Source organism: Trichosurus vulpecula, chromosome 5, assembly GCF_011100635.1.
Source record: "Trichosurus vulpecula isolate mTriVul1 chromosome 5, mTriVul1.pri, whole genome shotgun sequence".
Taxonomy (NCBI): domain Eukaryota; kingdom Metazoa; phylum Chordata; class Mammalia; order Diprotodontia; family Phalangeridae; genus Trichosurus; species Trichosurus vulpecula.
In genome coordinates this window covers 237,754,601-237,774,293 of record NC_050577.1, presented here as the reverse complement: position 1 = coordinate 237,774,293, position 19,693 = coordinate 237,754,601, and the positions used below count along the sequence as shown (strand labels likewise).

General features: G+C 38.8%; 1 protein-coding gene across 1 annotated transcript in view; it reads left to right on the top strand.

The window, feature by feature from the left end:
* The window catches only part of SYT1 (synaptotagmin 1), a 284,720-nt gene that overhangs the window by 95,236 nt on the left and 169,791 nt on the right, over nucleotides 1-19,693 (top strand). The gene's annotated exons all lie outside the window — the stretch shown is intronic.

Here is a 19,693-nt window from a genome sequence, read left to right as displayed (position 1 = left end):
AAGGACAGTGAAAAATATGATGTCTCCCTTTTTCTATAGTCATTCTGGTATTTTCTACTCTGGATTACCTACATAATAGAAGAAAGAAAAACGGCATGTTTTCCATAATTATTTCTCTTGCTAGAAGACAATTCATTGTTCCTCCAAAAGACAGGCTAAGCACGATGGGTGAAACATTAGATGGAATTCACAAAGGCTGAGACTTAAATCTTTTTTTAAAATGACTTGTCTTTTGACAGTGCCTTTCACCAAGTTTTTCCCCCTGGTTTTAATAGTACAGCCCATTTTTTAGTGATTTAAAATGGGAAGTTCAATATTTTCATTGCACTTAAACTATACCAGAATCAATTCTATTTGATTGTACTTTGCCTGCATGGCATGGCATGGCACAGCATGGACTTGTTGGCATCTGTCTCAGCAGCCCAATGGGAACAGTCTAAACAGCTGTTTGACTCACTGAATTACTGAGGCAGTCCCATTTCCAGCCAGACTGGGGTCTGTTCCTGCCATCACAATACCAGCATTCTCAAGTTACTGCTGGCTATTTCTGGTCTTCCAGATCACAAACTAGCTCAGTTGTAAATATTCAAAACTGGCCTGAGAAGTCCAAGTTACCATTTGGCAAGGAAAGGACCAAAGTAGCCTGACAGACACAGGATTCAAACCTTCCCTGGGATCTCTGTATCCAATGCATCTCCTCAGAGTCCTCTGAAAAATGGCATCTGCTCTGGCTGAGTACCTAATGACACCTCCATTTAGCAGGTCAGTAATCAGGGTTTTCACTTGTGCCAGGGCTGAATATATGTCAGTGAAAAAGGTCAAGTTGTTCAGAATTGTTTCTATATAATTGTTGTCATTTTGTTTTTAGTGTTCATCCTGGTAGGATTTTTTTCTTTCTTATAGGATAGAGGGTATAAGGACAAGACCTGTGATTTCACTAGTATAGGGATTTCCAGGCAAGGAAACTTGCTGTGCCTATCCAAGTCAGCTCCTTTTCTTCAACTGAGTCTGAGAGAGTTGCCTAGAGCAGAGGGGTCAGGCACAGAGCCCATAACATGTCAGAGTGCTGCCTGATGCAGATCAAAATACAATTGGGGAATATTTAGCAAAATAAAACACAAAGCATAAATAATACTAATATGTGGTTTTCTAAGTTAATATATATACAGCTAGCTGGCACAGTGGATAGAGTGCTGGGCCTGGAGTCAGGAAAACTCATCTTTCTGAGTTCAAATCCAGCTTCAGACATTTCCTAGCTGTGTGACTCTGGGCAAGTCACTTAACCCTGTTTGCCTCAGTTTCCTTATCTGTAAAATGAATTGGAGAAGGAAATTGCAAACGACTCCAGTATCTTTGCCAAGAAAGCCCCAAATGGGGTCACAAAGAGTTAGACATAATTGAAACAACTAAACAACTAGAAAGTCAACATGTGGCTCACAGGAGCCTTTCTCTATGGTTCAGTGGCCCCCAGTTCCATTTGAGTTTGACACCACTGGCCTACAGTACCGAGAAGTCAAACAACTTACCCAAGGTCACACAGCCAGTGTCATCAGAGCTAAAAGCTGAATCTACGTCTTCTGAACTCTGAGGCTGGCTCTCTGTCTACTACACCATGTTGCTTTTCTCTTATTTTTGATGTCTAAATAAAATGTCATCAATCTAAGGAAAAAATTCAGATCATTCCAAAATGGGTTTTTTTGACTTTTTTTTTAATCGCCTAACTTAACCAATGAGGTTGGTCAAAACTGGTCAATTATTTAGTGCATAGAGTGAGCACATTTATAGGTGCAATAAACACACACACACACCTACATAGATCTATACATGTACATAGACACCTACATACATGTGTGTATGCATATGCACCTCTGTGTGTGCACATGTGCTTGCCCATATATGCATGAACATACCTACATATGTATGCTGTATTATATTGTATGTATTGTGTAGAGCCATATATGGATTCCCTACTTACATGTATTGACACAGAACAGAAACTTTTTTATCTATATAAATTGATTTGTTAATATAAATGTAGTTCTTTATTCAATATGACTAAGTCCTTATCTAGCAACATGAAGCCAAATGTCTGGATGCAAAGAGAAACACTGAGTCACTCATTCAGAATGTTTCCAGATGTCTAGATTCGAACATCATACAGACAAACATTTAATGTTTGAATTTTTCTGTTTCTCTTTAAATGTTTGACTGCACAATAATCTCTTCATGAGCAGGGAACCAAGGATCGTGCTTCTTTTTGTAATCTCTAGTCCCTGGATAGCACAATACAAACCCTTGGACCAGGAAAGCTGGGATATAGTCCAAGTAAACTGGGGCTGTGTCTTGTAAAGTTTGTTAGGGATAGGAATAAAGACTGGATTTGTGATTTCATTGGTCCATGAGAAATGTATGTGAGGAAAATCTCTTTATCAGTGCAGTTTGGCAGCTTCTCTTCAATTTAGTTATCGAGAATTATCCAGAACGTTGACAGGGTAAGTGAATTAACCAGGACCACACCTCCAGTATGGGCCAGAGGTAGAATTGGAAGCCAGGTCTTTCTGACTGAGAGTAGCTTTCTATCCACTCCACCGCAGCTGCCTCTCTTGAAAAGAAGTGTTTGTTTTTTTAACATCATTTTTATTTTTAAAGCTCTTGTGGGAGGGGTTTCTGGGTTTTGTTATTGTTTGCTTCATTTTCTTTATGTACACAACATTCAGGAACATTTGATAGAGATTCAGATTGTTCATCCTGGTACCTTCATTAATGGATGCCAACACTAGATTCACATTCATAGTGTCTACCACATTGCTTGATGACATTCCCATTGATGTATCTTCTAGTCACCTGGATTAACCCTTTGATTTCTAATGAATTTTCCCACCATCCATTTCAGTCATTCACAAGCATGGTAATATCTTGGGGCTTGTCCCTCTGATTTTCTCCATTTCCAAGGTCATGAATTCTGTAAATTTCCTCTCAACACTTCTTAACTTTGAACCCTCTCTTTCTTGCTTGCTTCTCCCTATTCTCCCAGACCATCAAGCAATTTTGTTTTCACTTGCCTCCCTACCCTACCTGGCCCCATGATCAGCCTTTTCAATGACGTCCTAGCCAGCACTTTGAATGCTTTGACTCTCTGCTGCACACCCTCCGACAGTCTTAGCTGTGGATACACCATACCGTCTTCCTTCATTCCTTCCTGCTCCCCTACCTTAGTCTCCTGAAGATATTAAAGTTTATGACCATGCTGACCCTTTACATGATAATTTCATGCTATCTAGCATTAGCTGGGTCTCACTTCATCAGATCTATCCTTTTATTCTTCTCCATTTGTTTCCCTTTTACTTTTTTCCATAATATTTTTCAATTTCCCCTAAGCTCCTAAACCTCATCCTGCTCCTTCACTTTAAGAATCCAAATTTGCTTTATACTTTACCGACATTAGGCCTTTATGGTATGAGTGAGCTCAACTTTTCTCCAGTCCATTTTAAAACTCATCTATATCCTCTCCTTCCCAATGATTCAATTAGAAGAGTCTCACCTTCTTCTCAAAGCAAAATAATGGTAACTAGCATTTAAATGGCACTTCAAAGTTTGCAAAACACTTTCTATTTGTAATAATAATAATAGTTAGCATTTATATGTTAATATTTTATTTATATGTTCATATGCTAATACTTTAATAATTGTATTAATTTAATATTATATATTAATAAATTGATTACATATAATTAATTATATTGATTTAATTAACTATTAATTATATTAATACTAATGCACTTATATATTAATACTTTCAGATTTGCAAAGCACTTTACACATATAATGACAATGGTATTCATATCAGATTCTAAGGCTTACAAAGCACTTTAAACATATTATTTCTTTTAATCTGGACTACAACTCTGTGATATGGGTACTGTTATTGTCCTCATTGTACAAATAAGGAAACTGAGACTAAATAGGTTAAGTCACTGGCTAGGGTCACACAGCCTGTATGTAACTAAGGCATGATCCAAACTCAGATCTTTCTGATTCCAAATTGAGAGTTCTGTCCACTTTCTGACCTATTTTCTTGATTCTACGTGCATCTCTTGAGGATATTACATCCTCTTAATCAGTCTAGAAATCTTGAAGACATCCATGCTTTTTCCCAGTACCTTCTAATCCCCTCACTGCAGGGCCATCTCCAGTCCTGATCTACATCTGGCCACTGGACCCAGATGGCTCCAGAGGAGAAAGTGAGGCTGGTAACTTTGCACAGCCCTCCCTCACTTAAATGCAATTCACTTGCAAGTCATGGCATCACCTTCCTGATGTCATGGTCCTCTTCAAGAATGAAGGACAAACAACGACAACAGTCCATCACCACTACCATGTTCCCACGCTCATTAACTTGAACCCAAACTATTTCAACTGCCTATTAGTTGTTTTTTTCTCTTTTAAGTCTCCCTCTCCTCCAATCTACCTCACATGCCACTGTCATAAACCAAGATACAATTCTGATCGTTTCACCTTCTTGTTAATAAACTTTCATTCACTTCCCATTGCCTAAAGAGTCAAATCTGATATCCAATGTATCATATTTAAGGCCACCCATAAAATGTTCCCAACCTACTTTTCCAAATTTCTCTCCCATCATTCTCTTCAAGCACTCTATATTCCTGCTAAATTAGTCTCATAGCACATGTCTTCTTGCCTCCAATATGCCATGTTTTGGGCCTGGAATATGTCTTTCTTTACTTCTAGGTCTAAACCTAAGATACGATCCCTGAAATTCCTTCCCTCAAACTCTGCTTGTAGAAAGAATGTGAAAGAATCTTTCAAAGCTCCATTCAAAGGCAACCTTTCCATGAAGTTTTGTTGATTCTCCCATCGAAAGGTGTTTTCTGTCTTCTCTACCTATCACATTCTGCTAGTACCTCTCCTAGCACTTCTCTCTATTTTGTACAGTGGTAATTTGCCTATTTAAGGCTTTGCTAATTTGCCTAATCACAGAAAAATGGTCCATAATGATGTATTAAATTAACTGTAAAAATGTTCCCAGGATGAACAATAATATGCTATAGCCCTGGTGTTCTTTTGAAAAGTTAGTTCACACGAGTCTGATATGGAAGATCATAGGCTATTAGGCCCTCACATACCTAGAAAGAGGCAATCTTGTCCAGCATCCTCATTTCACAGATTAGGAAACTGAGGCCCAGAAATGTTATGTGACTTGCCCAAGATCATATAGATAGTAAGAGTCAGAGCTGGGATTTGACTATATATCATCTGATCTATAGCTAAATGGTACAGTAGATAGAGCACCAGGCCTGGAGTCAGGAAGAATTGAGTTCAAATCCAGCCTCAGACACTTACTAGCTGTGTGACCCTGTTTGCCTCAGTTTCCTGATCTGGAAAATGAACTGGAGAAGGAAATGGCAAACCACTCCAGGATCTTCGCCAAAAAAAAAACCAGAATGAAGAGTCAAACACAACTAAAATGATTGAAAAACAACCACCACCTCTAGCTCCAGAGCCAATGCCCTTCCGAAGTGCCCACCTGATGGGAGACACAAAAGATAGCTGGAGCTGGCAAAGGAAAGGAGGCTATGAGAGCAGTGATAATAGCTAACATTTATATAGCACATTAAGGTGCCTTACATATGTCATTTCAATCCTCATAATGTAGATGAGGTAGGTACTATCATTATTCCCATCTTACAAGAAACTGATATGTAGAGGTTAAGACACGACTAGTGTACGTCTGAGGCCACATTTGAACACCAAGGCCAGTGGCTATCCACCCTACCAGCCTGGGGAAAACCCCATGATGTCAGAAAAACCAAAGCCCAGGCAGATGCAACCATCACATAGAAAGAGGCCAATAAGAGCAAAGTTGTTCATGCCTCACAAGTCCTGGTCCCTTTCTCTGCGGTGGCTGCCTCTGCCCAAATTTCTGCTCTCCCAGGCCATATGGACTCTCATAGCCACCCTTTCTCCATTCATAATCCCCTCTTCTCCCCTTCTTCTTCTACACATCTGGCCAGGAACTGCCTTTTTCTGAAGAATCTGACTTCCGAATAGACTAACATAATTGACTTTTAAAGGTCAACCCCCTGGCAGTGGCCTATCATTTTTCACCTTTAGCTCAACTACTTATTTAATACACTCAAAGTATTTTTTCATACCTCATAATGGGTTTGCTGGCCCTCCTCATTTTTATAGTTAAGTGCTTCCTTATCAGTCCCTTTTCTGTAATTAGGTCTGGGTCTTTTAAGGACTGGATCCATTACTGTGTCCATTTAATCTTCCCTACCTCCAAAGGACAGAGCTCCTTGAGGGCAGAGACTGTGTCTTGTCCATCTTTGTATTCTTCAGCAGCACCTAATGTGGGCCTTTTATTTGAAAGGTGCATATTAAATGTTGGCTATATGTAATTGAATTGTATCTATCTCCTTTTACTTTCTTATCCTCTTTCTTCCCCCTCTACCTTCAGACTGGACATATTCTTCATTAATATAGTCAAGAGAAATTGGTCTACTTTACATGGGGGTTTCCTTTTTTCTTGATACTTTGGCATTTTCCTTTATCACTATGTGGGAAACTAAGCAGAAAAAGAATTTCCAGTTTATGAAATAAATCTTTGGAAGACTAAACCTGTGCACAGACTTCTCCATAAAAATGGTGTAAGTTTCCCATTACATTTTATATCTGAAGGATTACTTATTCTTACCATCTTATTCTAAGTCTATTCATGCTACTGTCCATTAACTGCACAAAATTATAATTGGGGGAATAAATTGGATTCTTAGATTGACTTTCTTCTCTTGATTTTAGAAAAACTGTTTTTTCCATTTCACATGACTAATTTGGTTCCTGATTTTGGTTGTGGTTTCATCAGACAATTTGAAATGTTATTTTAATGCCAGAACCAATAAAAGAGCTGCAGCAGGGTGATCCCTAAGAAGGTAAGAAGAGTAAATTCAAGGCAGTTCTTTCAGATCTCAGGTTTATGCCACTGGACATGGGGTCTTTGTAGTTAGGAAAATAGGATGTGAAAACTGATTAAACCTATTCATTTTAGTCCTGTGTAATTTTAAAAGAGAAGGGGTAGGGTTTGTCAAGATGGTAGAAGAATATAAAAGTTGTAAAGATCAGGAAGCAATTACAAGAGTAGGGATTTTACGTTACTCATACTTGGGAAATTATAGTCTTACAACCTAGGAGAGGCAATTTACAGTGAAAAGGATCGTATATATGAAAATATGGGACACGGGGGTTAAGCCTTCCGAACTAAGCACCAAACAGTTTGGAAAAGAAGGGAAAAGGAGGGATTTTGTCAGGGAGATCTATTAGTTGATCCCACTATAGGAATGATCCCTCTGACATAGACATTGTATTTCTTTTCTGGTTTGGTTATAGCCTACTCACTCATAAAATAAGAGAAGGCATAGCAACCTACTGGTAAGAGCTCTGGTGAGGAGATGGGTTCAGATGAAGAATCCTTCATAAAAGGAATGACTAACTGGAGTGACTAGGCAAGTCATCCCTTTTAGGGAGCCTCAGTTTCCTAGTCTGTCAAATGAGCCATTCTGAGACTCCAAGGAGATTGTGCTCTACACACCTAAAAACACTAAGAAAATGTCAGTTGTTAGTAATTCCTGCTGCCTGGCAGACTTATTCTGACTTCTGAAGATGGACTCTGCCCTAGAATAATTGACATGTCGGTAGGCTCAAAGATTTTAAAAGCTTACATTATTTCATTGGAGCCTCTCAACAATTCTGGGAGGAAGAAACATGTAAGCATTACCTCCATTTTACAAATGAAGAAACTAAGTCTCACAGAAGTTAATCAAGGTATCTGTGGCATGGATCAACAGTTAGTAAACAGAAGAAACTAAGTCTCACAGAAGTTAATCAAGGTATCTGTGGCAACAGTTAGTAAACATAGGAAATAAGAATCAAACCCAGATCTCTTCAAATTCCAAGTTCATTGTTCTTGGCACCATCATTTATCCTTTTTCCTGTTCTTCATTTCTGATGCCTGACACTTTTATACCTTTTCTCCAAAGGAAAAATACTGGAAAAAAGTATTCCCAGAAACGAACCAGGCATTTTGATGAGCACTCAGACAGTACATGCAAAAACCTTCAGTCAATCCATTCCACAAGTTTATTAAGCACCTTCTTTGTGCAAAGTACTATGCTAGGAGCCAATGACACAAAGACACAGCACTTAGGTATTGTTGTTCAGTCTTTTTTTCAGTCCTGTCTGGCTCTTTGTGACCTCATTTGGGATTTTCTTGGCAAAGATACTGGAATGGTTTGCCATTTCCTTTTCCAGCTCATTTCACAGACAAAGAACTGAGGCAAACAGGGTTAAGTGACTTGCTCAGGGTCATTCAGCCAGGCTAAATTTGAACTCAGGTCTTCCCAACTCCAGGACCAGCATTCTATCCACTGCATCACTTAGGTAACTTACATTCTTATGGGACACAGGACACACATACCCCTACACCCCTACATAGACGAATGACTAAAAAATATAATATATACAAAGTATTTTGAGGTAGAACTTTTTTGTCCTCCTTGGAGAGTAAATTTGTCATCTCTCATTTTTATGGCCTTTGTTGAAAGGTGATTTCAAGATGAAATTCTGTGATACAGTGCAAATAGAACAAATAAATTGATTGCTGAATTTCAAACAAGCTGGGATGTAATTTAATTAGCACCAAAGAAGAAGAGAAGAGAGACTGCTTTGGTGGTTTAATAGAAAATCTATTTTACAAGGGAGAAAAATTGCTATTTTAAACACTAATGAAGTAAACATGTATTCCACAGAAAAATGGATAATGTATATAATCAAATATCAAGCATTTTTGTTTTCATTTTAAAAGGTTAAGGACCGGTTGATTTCATTGAATAAGAGTAAGAAAGGGAAAGTAGTTTGCTGAACCATTGATACCCTGTTCTGAAAAAGCTCCTGGGGTATGTTCATATGAACAAACTGATTATTTTTTAAGAAACTTAATTGAACACACACACACACACACACACACACACACACACACACATGCAGGCATCTGTTAAGTGCCCATTTGCAGAACACTGTGCTAAGGTACTACAGAAGATACTAAAAAAAAAAAAATAAGGTCCAGTCACTGCCTTCAAGGAACTTACAATCTGGTTGGGAAAATAAGAGACACACAAATAACTTTTGACACTTTAATGTTATGCTGGATCTGTTATCTCATAGGCAGGGGTGGATACTTCAGAGGACGTTCCATTTCTGCTGGCTTTATGTACAGATACCTCTCTCATTCTGACTATAATCGATCCAGAAGTAAAAGTAATAACAAATGGGGTTGTATGGCTGCTAAACAGTTTATGTGCATGGTTTCCTTTGATCTTCACCATAACCATGTAAGGCATCTATTACAAATGTAATGAGGGACAACACCATGTTTCCTTCAGCACTCCATTCCCCAGAATTCTTTCTGAGTTCAGCCCGTGATCATGACCTCTGGACACTCCCTTACACAAATATTTTATTGTTGTTCAATTGCATCCAACTCTTTGTGACCTCATTTGAGGTTTTCTTGGAAAAGCTTCAGAAGTGGTTTGCCATTTCCTTCTCCAGCTTATTTGACAGATGAGGAAACTGAGGTAAACAAGCAACTTGCCCAGAATACCAGAGTGTCTGAAGCCAGATATGAACTCACAATGATGAGTCTTCCTGACTCCATGCTGTATCCACTGCTCCAACACAAATATTTGCCTCCCCATTTTAAAGATAAATCAAGGCTCAGAAAAGTTGAAGAATTTGTCTGCTAAAAGGCAAAGCCATTTTTTTTATTGAAACCAAGACATCTCATTTCAAGTTCAGGTTTCTCTGAACTATATAGCAGGCTGCCTCTTTGTACTCTATAGAAAGAAGAATAAAGGAGATACTCTTTTAAATCAAGGCCATGTTCCAATATTTCCTCCTGTTGTAGGCATGTTATTGTTCCCTTCATATCTGTTCTTCCTAGAAGGGTTCACACTCAATTGTTTTCCTCCTATGCAGTTCAGGTGCTTTGAGATGTAGCTATTGTACAAAATTACTTGCCTCAAAGTGATATTGGTAGATGTTGATACAGCAGAAGAATTCTTGTATTATGGCCCGCTTTGGAAGTCTGATGAAGGCTATGGAACCCTTCTCAGGCTAGTGTTTTTATATGAATAAAATAAAATACATAGGATCATAGGAAAACAAATTATGTTGAAATATAGTCAAAAATATCAAAATGTTTTTAAAATAAGTTAATTATATTTCAATATAATTGGTTTTTGTTATAACCCTATATACTTTATTTTATGAATTTAAAAAATAATATTCTGATAAAGATCTATAGGCTTCACCAGATTGCCAAAGGGGTCTATGACTCAAAATAGCTTAAGAAAACTTATTTATAGCTAATTTTGAGATGTTTTTTGTCCTCATTGGGGAAGAAAATAGAGTAACTGAGATAACTCATGTTTCTACTCCAACCAGTATCTTCCACATCTGTGCATCCCAGGTCAATCTAACACCCAGGGGAAAAATGTTTACTATCTCCCATTTCTGCTGGATGGTAGCTAGGCGGTACAATGGATAGAGCATTAGGCTTGGATTTAGGAAGACTCATCTTCATGAGTTCAAATCCAGCCTCCAACCCTTACTAGCTATATGACCCTGGGCAAGTCACTTAACCCCATTTGCCTCAGTTTTTTCATCTGTAAAAATGATCCAGAGAAGGAAGGAAATGGCAAACCACCCCAGTATCTTTGCCAAGAAAACCCCAAATGGAGTCAGAAAGATTCAGACATGACTGAAGCAACTGAAACAGCAACAAAATTTCTGTTAGAGAACTTTGCCTCTCGGTCAGCCAGGTGACTTGGCTGCTCCTCACAACTGTTTCAGACACTTTTGTTTTCCTCTTCAAAACATCATAACACAATCTGAACCTAGATGAGAAGGGTAGCTGTTGTTGTAAAGATAGAGAGCCTTAGACTCTTCCCCAATAAATGCCGCTGAACAAGTGACAGGTTTTTTTTTCTTTTCTTGGCTTCCTGACAGGCGATGCAAGACTAAAATGTATCCTCATAGACAATTTCTCTTTGAAAGGGCCTTGGGGATCATTCTAGTGCAGCGTTCCACCCCAAGCAAGGATTCCCTCTGCAACCTTCCCGCAGATGTTCATCCAGGCTGTGCCCAATCAGTCTCGGTGACCCAGAATCCGCTGCCTCACGAGGCAGTCTTTTGGGACAGGGTGAATTGTTAGAAAGTTATTTTTGTGTTAAAAGTCAGGCTCCGTATAATTTCCATCTTTTGGAGGCTTGCCAACACTTTTCCATATGACATTCCTTCCATTGTTAGTTTCTCCTTTCTTCAGGCTAAGTAGCCTTAGTTCATTAAAAATGTTTCTTGCCTGACAGTGGATAGAGCTCTGGAGCTGGAGTCAGGAAGTCCTGAGATCAAATTCAGCCTTGGACACTTACTGTATGACCCTGATAAAGTCACTTAACCTCTACTGCCTTGGTTTCCTTATCTATAAAATGAGAATAATAGCAGCACCTTTTCCCCAGGTTTATTGTGAGAATCAAATGAGATAATATTTGCAAAGTTTTTTTTGGAAAATTTAACATGCTGTATAAATACTTTTATTATTGTTGTTGTTATTAGTGGAATTCTTAAATATTTTGCATATTTATCTCATTTGTTTGCCACAGCAACCCTGTGAGCTAGGTGCTATCATTATCCCCTTTTATAGATGCAAAAATTGAGGTTGAGGGAAGTAAGTGACTTCTCCAGGAAGTTTTTCCCCACTCTTCTTAATTTTAATGCCTTCCTTCTATTGATTATTTCCAATTTCTCCTGTATAGAGCTTATTTGTATATAGCTGTTTGTGTATTGTTTCCCATATTAGAATGTGAGATCCTTGAAAGCAGAGTTTGTCTTTTACCTCTTTTTTAATCCTTATCATTTAGCATGGTGCTAGGCGCATAGTAGGTGCTTCATATATGCTCATTGACTGACATAACTGGAAAGCAGGTCTTCGGACACCAAATCCAACACTATCTTCACTACTTTACCTATGCTTTTGAAAATAGCCTAAATTAGCATTAGCTTCCACCACACCCTAGGGACATTTATGAAGCTTGAAACCAGCTAAGTTTTTTTTCCTCATTAAAAGTTGTTAAGCCAGGTCTCCTTAATCCTGTGTAGTTGATTGTTTGAACCCAAACGCAGATCTTTACATTTATCCCCATTACAGACTCTCAGAGTGGGAAGAGACCAAAGTGTTCATCTAGGCCAACCTACACCTGAAGTAGAATCCACTCTACAAAAACCCCACAAGTAGTTGCCAGGACTTTGCTATAAGACATCTGGTAAGAGAAAATTCACTACTTCCCAAGGCAGCCCACTCCACCTAGGCAGCTAGTGGTGCAATGGATAGAGTGTTTGGGCTGGGGTAAGGAAGACCCAAGTTCAAATCCAACCTCAAGCCTTTACTAGCTCTGTGACCCTGTACAAATTGCTTTGCCTCTGTCTATCTCAATGTAGGATGGGGATAATAGTAGTACCTACCCAGGGGCATCATGTTATGAGGATCAAATTTGATAATATTTGCAAAGTTAATTATAATGAAGTAATATTTGTAAAGTTTAGCGCAGGGCCTGGAACAGAGTAGTTTCTTTCCTTTCTTCATGCAATTTCTACCCATTGCTTCTAGTTCAGTCCTTTGGGGTATCTTGCTCTATTCTAGCTGGTCCATATTAACTTTGAGCCTCAATTTTCTCATCAATAAAAGGGGGCAAGTAATTGCCTACCACTTAGGACTATTGTAAAGAAAATATAGGTGGGGCAACTAGGTGGCACAGTGAATAGATTGCCAGCCCTGGAGTCAGAAAGACTCATCTTTGTGAGTTCAAATCCAGCCTCAGACACTTACCAGCTGCATGACCCTGGGCAAGTCACTTCATCCTGTTTGCCTTGGTTTCCTCATCTGTAGAATGAGCTGGAGAAGGAGCAAACCACTCTAATATCTTTGCCAAGAAAACCCCAAATACCCACGACTGAAACAACTGAATAACAACAAAAAAAATCATGTTGTGAGCCTTAAAGTGTTATCTAAAGTTATCCTTGGTGAGTTGTTAAGAGATAAGCTGGGAAATGTAGGTTGCAAATTATTCTTCCATGCTGTAACCATTATCCAACATTTATAAATTGTATGTACCTATTAATTCTTATAAGATAAGGTAATAGCATTGCTTATTTAACTTGTAGTCCTAACTTGTATAACTCAGTGAGTGTTGCTACACTCAGAAGTCACTCACTTATTCCAAAAATGCTGCCTCTACTCAAATTAATTTTATAATTACTCTTCTGTAATTCATTTAGTAGTTACAAATCTTGGTCCTTTAAGGATAGTTTCAAGAGCTAGGGTGGCCAAGGACATTCCAGGCTTGTTTGATGTCAAAACCAGGGTTCAGAACCCACCATTAACATCTACCGGTCATATGACCTTGGGCAAACCATTTAACTTCTGTATTCTATGGGCAACTCTCTAGGAATTATCTACTAAGTTTTACCTGGGTTCCCCTGAGCACTGGTGGAGGGGATTCCTATACTGGGAGTTAATTGAATAAATAACATATCTCTTATTCTTAGCAGCCAAAAGTAATTTAGAACCAAATAAAATGGGTAATCAAGCTGGGTCATCCTATTTGGAGTTCAAAGAAAGGTATGAATACAAGGTAATGAAATTGGTTTTCTTCAGTTATTCATCTACTGGCTCTAAAAACAATTTCAAAAGAAATACATTTAAGTCATATATTGCATATGCAAAAGTATAAAACTCAGGTAGGTATTCTGTGTCATGCCCAGAACAACCATGTGTTGTCCGTGATATAAGCTCATCCTACATTTTCTTAGAAGCCAGTGGAATGGTTGTTTGGTTGGCCTTTAGAGAGAGGAGGCATAGGATTTTTTATATGAGTTTTAAATGAAGAGCCAAAGGTGGTTTGAATCTGCATGATTTACAGGCATATTGGTTGGCACAGAGACAAATGCGGAGGTGGAAGTAGAAAGAGGGGACAAACAGAGCCCATAAAAGAGATTGAGGAAATAATAGAGACGAGATCAGTCTGGCAAAGGGCCTCTGTGATGTGATCCTGAAATTGGATTGCTATTGAAAATGAGCAGAATTCTGCGTGGGAGGTAACATGACCAAAGCTGAAGAGGAGAAAAATGTCTACTTCAGAATTGCTTTTAGATATTTCATGGTGGTTTCCAATTAAGCCGATTTTGTGTTGTGAACCCTTTTCTTCTTGTTGTTTGGTGAATTGTTTGAATTAAATGCTTTCACCTTCTGTCCTGCTCCTGACTAGCATAAAACCTACCAAATGTTTGTATTGTGGAATTTTAATCCATTACAATCTGTTACCATGCAATTAAACAAAATGTCAGAAATTGAGTTGTACCAATTTACTATAGCATTGAGGAAGGAGGGAAGTGAGCATGAGCTTTTAAAAAGTTCCTTTGATAATTAAGAGCTAGAGGAAAACAAAATAGAAAAAGAATTTCTTTTAAATGTTGCCGAGTAGAACTGTGGATTGGTTGGTTTGTATTGCAAGTTAAAAAAAAAAAACTATAGTTAAGAAGGTTAATAGTGGATTCTACCTATGGAATCAGAAAGATCCGGGTTTAAGTCTTCTTTTCCTGGGATGGTGGGCAAGTCACAATATGAAGGGTGTTTGGAGTCAGAGGCCCTGGGTTCAAGTCCAGCTTTTGTATTTACTAACCATGTGATTTTTAGGCAAGTCATTTTACTTCTCTTTGACTCAGTTTCCTCATCTGTAAAAGGAGAGGGAATGAAATGGATGCACTATAGGGTCTCTTCCCACTGGAATCATAGGGTCACAGATTTAGAAGGGGAAGGGAATTCAGAGGCCACTTAGGCCAACCTTTCTATCAATATCCAAACCTTAATCTCTCTGTGGTAGTCAGGTTGCAGGAGAAAGTATGCTGATATGGATTCAGAAGACCTGGGTTCAAATCCTGCTTGTGAGGCATCCTACCTGAGTAACCTTGGGCAAGTGATTTAACATTCCCTGGGCCTTAGTTTCCTCATGCATAAAATGAAGGAGTAGGATTAGATAGCCTGAGTTTCTTTTCCCCTTATTATCTATATCTCTATGTCTTTCTGCTGTGTCATATTTTCTCCATTATGGCCACACTGAATGCTCTTGATTTTTTTTAGCTTTTCTTCTTCCTCTCAGATATACCCTCAGATTTCCCCTCCCCCTTTTCTGGACCTTCTCTAACTGCCCTTTCTGCCCTGAGACTCAGTGATGACAACTCTACATAGCATTTCGGGGGTGGGGGGGACATACCCTGGTTTTTCATATGAGTAGAACTGTATTCCCTCTCCTTTTTCTAGGCTCATTCCTAGTGATACCCTTGACATTTTTGGCCTTAGCATTACTTTTTCAGCCCTCAATGTGGCCTTTCTTACTTATTGATCTATTCCTTAGATTTAAAAAGAATCATTCCTCTCTGCAACATCTAAAAGAAATGTTATTTATATTTTATTTTCCTGTGCCTCTTAATTATTGAACATACTTTTTAAAGTCAATGCTCATTCCCTACCTTCCTTTATATACTAGTAGATTGCTCCAAATCCCTTTTTGACATCTGCTTCTTATACACTGTTCCATTCAATCAATCAACAAGCATTTATTAAGTGCTTATTATACGCTAGGAAATGTGCTAAGAGACGAGCACACGAAAAAGGGAAAAAATAGCCTCCACATTCAAGAAGCTTGAATTCTAATGAGGGAGAAAACACATAAATAAATAGGCATATACAGTTAGATATGGTAAATGGAAGGTAAGCTGAAAGAGGAAGTCATTGGCAGCTGGTAAGACCAGAAAAGTCTTCCTGCAGAAGGTGGGCTTTTGAGCTAACATTTGAAGGAAGCTAGGGAAGGTTAGAGATGGAAGGGAGGAGACAGAATATTCTAGGCATGTGAGACAGCCAGTGCAAAGCCAGTCTCTGATAGCTTGTACCACAAAGCCCCACACTATGATATTGCAAAATTACAGAATTTTAGAATTGGAAAATGCTGCAGTCCAACCCACATCCATAAAAGAATCCCCATACCCTATTCTCCATAAGTGGTTGTCTAGTTTCTTGGTGGAATATACTATCTCTCTCAAGGAAGCCTGTTCTACAATGGGATAACTAATTGTTAGCAAGTTTCTCCTTATCACAAGACTACCATTGCAACCAGCTCTACTACGCCCATGGCTCCTGGTCTGACTTTGGGGGCAAGACAAAAGAAACACATGATGGCCTTTTACAAACTTGAAGACTTCCTGTCTCCCTTAAATCTTGTCTTCTGCAGTCTTAGGATCCCCGCTTCATAAAAGCAATCTTTCTATAGCATGGACTCAGTTCCCTCAAACTTCCTGGTTGTCCTCAGGACCTCTGTACATTTCCAGATGATCAGTGTCTTTCCTAATCTGTGTCATGGGGAATCAAACACAACACTCGAGCTGTGTGATCCAGCTAGGATCACATCAAACTATATTAGCACATAATGCTTTTATTCTTTTCTTAGACCAGATCTATGATGTGTTCTAAGAAATTCCCAATGAGGAAACCTACTCTACCAATGTGGATCAGAACCAGCTCTGAAATTTACTGCCTTAGAGAGCTGCCCAAAGAACTGAGAAATAATTTACCCAAGATAACATAGCCAGTATGTGTAAGAGGCAGAACTAGACCTCAGATCTTTCTGATTCATAACTGTTCTTTATCAATAAATTACAATCTCCTTGAGAGAAAGGACTGGTGTGTGTGTGTGTGTGTGTGTGTGTGTGTGTGTGTGTGTGTACCCCAGCACTTACCTGACACATAGGTATTTAATAAATGTTGGCAGATTAACTAATCCTCTCTATGGCACTGCCCCACTTTATACATAATGCTATTATATGTCATGCTGTTAGGGGCAGCTAGGTGGTGCAGTGAGTAGAGCACCAGCCCTGGAGTCAGGAGGACCTGAGTTCAAATCCAGACTCAGACACTTGACACATGCACTAGCAGTGTGACCTTGGGCACTTAACCCCAACTGCCCTGCCCCCCCAAAACAAACAAACAAACAAAAAGATGTGATAATGTTTTGTTTAGTAATTGATATACATACATCTGTCTCAACAGCCAATGCCTGGGCTCCCTGTGAGCCTGGAGCATGAAGGTCTATTTCTTTGGCTATCTATAAGGTTTATCTTTGCTGGGCATATAGACAGTGCTCAGTCAATACCTTTTGTTTAATAGACTGGTATGTAGAGAGTAGTTTATAGCAATTACCAAATCCCTTCCTTGGGTCATGAATGATAACTTAGAGTCCAAAACTCTTTAACTATAGTTTGGATATTTTCTCCTAAATGCATTACCTTCCTGAAGCCCAACCATCTTTCTTAACACCCAGATATAATCAGGGCTTCAGAAAGAGTAATAAGAGGGGAGGGGCTGGAACCTAAGGGAAATTCTTCCATATCTAAGAGGAAGCATAGCTAACAAATGAAGGGGAAAGAAGCTAAGCATATTTATAGACAATGCTGCCTTATGCTCTATGTCACCTGTTATCATTATATAACTAAGGTACTATTTTAGCACACACACAAAAAGAAAAGACTTAAATTTCTTTAGAATATTTATTCAGAGTCACAGCCTGTGCCCAACAAATTTGTGAGTTAATCGATTAAATTTATCAAGTACTGATTCACTTCTGCCATTTTAAAATATCCAATTTGGCCAAGAAGTGAAAAGAATATGGATTATTTTTCTATCCCTTTGGTGGCAAATGGCATTCTCAATATCTTCCCACTGCTATCTTCACCTGCTCTTCCCAAATTTGATGTAAATTAGAAGCTAAATAGCAGTCCAGTGCCCCGGGAGAGTTGGAAAAATCTCATTCCATTTCACACACACACACACAAAAAAATTTTTTTGGTGAAATCAGTATCATTCACTTAGAGCTGGAAGGAGCCTAGAGGCCATCTTGTTTAGCTCCTTCATTTTACAGATCAAGAAATTGAATTCCAAATTGGGTAAAATGACTTTGCCAGGGTCAGACATGTGGGATGCACATCAGAGGCAGAATTTAAACCTAGAATCTCTGAATCCAGACTCAGTGCTCTTTTCACTGTACCATGCCTCTAATTCCTACTCTTTTCTCTTTTGATTTCTTCTTTCATTCTCTCTTCTCCTCCCTTTGTTTGTCCTTCCTTCCCTTCTTCCTCCCCTCCAGAAGGGGAAAAAAGAAGGAAAGAAACTATTCAATTCCTTTTTTTTGCTCCACTTTAAATCCTGACTAATTGACTGATAAAAGTAAGGATTTGGTCCAGCGTACCCACTGAGCTCTACACATGCTTGACTGGGCACAACACAGAATATACAGCTTCTATTTATCCACCTACTGCTGGAGGTAAACAGTGGCTGCCTGAGGCAAAACTGTGAGGTTTGTCTTCGCAAACATTTGGGATATCCTTTCTCTTATTCCATAATGACTCCTTCCTACAGGTACTCAGTAGTCTAACTTCCTACCCCTTCAAGACAAGTCAAAAAGCATTTATTAAGCACCTACTCTGTGCCGGTCAAAATGCTAAGCCAGAAAGTTAAAAAAAAGTCCTTCCCCTCAAAGAGCCCACAGTCTGATGGGGGAGACAGCAAAAAACAGCTATATACAACCAAGATGGTTGCAGGTTAAGTTGGGGATAGTTAGAGGAAAGGCATCAAAGTTAAGGAGGATCAGGAAATGCTTTTTAGAAAAGGGTCCGATATTAGTTGTTTCACATTAGTGTGTGTTAGAAATTGTGGCACATAGTAGGTACTTAGTAAATGCTTATTCCCTTCTCCTTCCCTTTCCCAAATCAAGCAAACATTTATGAAGTTGCTACTATGTGCCAGGCAGTGTGGATATTAAAAAAAAAAAGACAGTCACTGCCCTCAAGGAGCTTATAATCTAATGGAGATAACATGCATATATGTATATACACACACACATATACACATACACACATACATACATATATTTGATTATTTTCTATTTATCCTATAAACTCAGCAGGCTAACTATATAATAAATAGAAAATAATCAACCCGAGAAGGCACTAAAATTGACAGGGGTTAAGGAAGACTTCCAGTAAAAGATGGATTGTAGTTGGGATTTATAGGAAGACAGGGACATCAGTAGGTGGACAGAAAGAGGGAGAGTGGTCCAGGAATGGAGAGCCAGAGGAAATGCCAGGAGCTTCAAGAAAGAATTTGTTCAAAGAACAGCCAGGAAGCCAGTGTCACTGAATGGAAGATTATAAGAAGACTGGAGAGGTAGGATGGGGCTAGGTTATGAAGGGCTTTGAATGCCAACCAGAGCATTTTGTATGTGCTGCTGGAGGAAATAGGGTGCCACTGGAGTTTATTGAGTAGGGCAGCGATATGATTGGACTTTTGCTTTAGGAAAATCATTTTAGTGTCTGAATGGGGGATAGATTGGAAGAAGGAATGACTTGAGGCAGGCAGACCCACCAGCAGGCTACTGCAATGGTCTAGACATGAAATTGTCTCTTAACAGTAAAATGACAAATTTCTTGATTTCTTAAAGAAAGTTTAGGTATCAAT